The sequence below is a fragment of the Penaeus vannamei genome, unplaced genomic scaffold, assembly GCF_042767895.1.
Source record: "Penaeus vannamei isolate JL-2024 unplaced genomic scaffold, ASM4276789v1 unanchor834, whole genome shotgun sequence".
Classification (NCBI taxonomy): Eukaryota; Metazoa; Arthropoda; class Malacostraca; order Decapoda; family Penaeidae; genus Penaeus; species Penaeus vannamei.
In genome coordinates, this window is record NW_027213838.1 from 20,001 (window position 1) to 22,500 (window position 2,500).

Sequence of the window (2,500 nt, forward strand, 5' to 3'; positions counted from 1 at the left end):
CACTAGCCAGACTCCAAACTTCTACACTTCAGTCTACAAACTCTACACTTCAGTCTCCACGCTACACTTTCTACATTTTACTCTCCACATGCTACACTTATCCATCTACACTGCACTCTCCACGCTCCAAACTTCATCTGTACTTCACTCTCCACAAATGTCTCATACATTTCACTCACCAATCTCCCCCCTCCACCATCCCCCCTTCTCCCATCACCCCTTCCTCCTCCCTCCACCTTCCCCTCCCTCTACCCTCCTCTCCCCCTCCCTTTCATTCCCCTCCCTTCACCTCCTCCCCTCCCCATCCCCTTCCACCCTCTTCTCCTTCCCCCTCCGCTCACCCCCCTCCTCCTTCACCCTCCCCCCTCACCCCCTCCCTCCCCCTCCCCTCTCCCTTCCTCACTTCCACCCTTCTCTCCCTCAACCTCCCCTCACACCCCTCCTCCTTCCATCCCTCCCCTCCCCCTCTCCACCCTTCTCCCTCACCCTCCCATCACCCCTTCCCTCCTCTCCATCCCCTTCCCTTCCCCTTCCACCCCTCACCCCCTCCCCCAGCCTTCTCCCTCACCCTCCTCCTCACCCCCTCCTTCCATCCCTCCTCCTCCCCCTACCACCCTTCTCTCCTCACCCTCCCATCACCCCCCTCCCTCCTTCCACCCCCTCACCCCCCTCCCCTCTCCCCTTCCACTCCTTACCCCTCCTCCCCTCCCTCCACCCTCCCCTAACCCCCCTCCTCCTTCCATCCCTCCCCCCTTCCTTCCCCCATCCACCCCTTAACCCCCTCCCCTTCCCCCCTTCCACCCTTCTCCTCTCACCCTCCCCTCACCCCCTCTTCCTTCCATCCCTCCCCCTTCCACCCTCCCCTCACCACCCTCCGCTCCCCCTGCCTCCACCCCTTACCCCCCTTCGCTGCCCTCCTTCCACCCCTTACCCCCTCCTCCTTCTATCCCTCCCGCTTCCAACCCCCTATTCCCCTCCTCCTCTTCCATCCCTCCTCTCTCCCTCTCCTTCCTTCCCCCATCCACCCCTTAACCCCCTCCCCTCCCCCCCTTCCACCCTTCTCCCTCACCTTCCCCTCACCCCCTCCCTCCTTCTTCCACCCTTCCTCCCTCAGCCCTCCCCTCACCCCCTCTTCCTTCCATCCCTCACCACCCTTCGCTCTCTCTTTCCACTCCCTTACTCCCTCCTTCTTTCTATCCCTCCCGCTTCTCAAACCCCCTATTCCCCTCCCCATCCCCCTCCTTCCCCTCCTTCCACCCTTTACCCCCTCTTCCTCCTTCTCTATCCCTCCCGCTTCCAACCCCTTTATTCCCCTCCCCATCCCCCCTCCCTTCCCCCTCCTTCTACCCCTCACTCCCCCCATTAACCCCTTTCTTCTCTCTTACCCCCTCCCCCCTTTCCACCCTTCTCCTTTCTCAACCCCCTACTAGCCTCCTCCCCTCCTCCTCCCCTCCACCCTCCCCCTCCTCCTTCCACCCTTCACCCTCACCCTCCACTCACCCCCCTCCTCCTTCCATCCCTCCCCCCCTTCCCTCCCCCATCCACCCTTTAACCCCCTCTCCTCCTTCCATCCCTCCCCTCCCCCTTCCATCCTTCTCCCTCATCCTCCCCCTCACCCCCCTCTCACCCTTCCACACCCTCACCCCCTCACCCTTCCACACCTCACCCCCTCACCCTTACACACCTCACTCCCTTGCCCTCTCCCCTTCCACCCTTTTCTTTCCACCCCTTACCCCCCCACGCCCTTCCACTCCTTCTCTCTTCCACCCCTTCCAACCCCTCCCCATCCCCCATCCCCCTCCCCTCATCCTCCCCTCCTCCATCCCCATCCCCCACTCCTCCCCTCCCCCACTTCCCCTCATCTCCAACCCCTCCTCATCCCCATCATCCCCCATCCACCCCTCCTCCCCATCCCCCACCTTCCCCCACCCACCCCATCCCCCTTCTCACCTGGCCTGTGTTCAGCATCGATCCCTCCGCGAATGAACACGTCCTGGTCCGGTGTTGTCTCGTGGTGCATGAAGACTCACGCGGTGCGGTTCGGAGAAGACGCGGGCGGCCTTCCTCAGCTGGCTCGCGACGGGGTTGGTCTTGAGCTGTGTGTGGGAGGGAGAGGAGGGAGGGGGGGGAGGGAAGGGAGGGAGGGGAGGGAAGAGGGAGAGGGAGGGAGGGGAGGGAGGGGAGTGGAGGGAGGGAGGGGGGAAGGGAGAGAAGGGAGGGAAGGGAGGGAGGGGTCGAGGGAGGGAAGGAGGGGGAGGGAGGGAAAGAGGGGAGGGTGTGAGTTGGTGGTTAGGTTTTGATATTATTGTTGTTGTCATGTTATCATTATTATCATAATCATGTTGTTGTTGTTAATATTATCGTTATTATCATGTTGTTAATATAATCATTGTTATTATAATGTAGCTGTTATAATTATCATTATCAATTGTTATTATCATGCTGTACTTGTTATCAGTTTTATTATTATTATCATATTGTTGTTATTAATATCATTATT

At 59.8% G+C, this 2,500-nt stretch overlaps 1 pseudogene; it reads right to left on the reverse strand.

Moving 5' to 3' along the window:
• The window catches only part of LOC113825906 (alpha-amylase-like), an 18,390-nt pseudogene that overhangs the window by 3,387 nt on the left and 12,503 nt on the right, over nt 1-2,500 (reverse strand).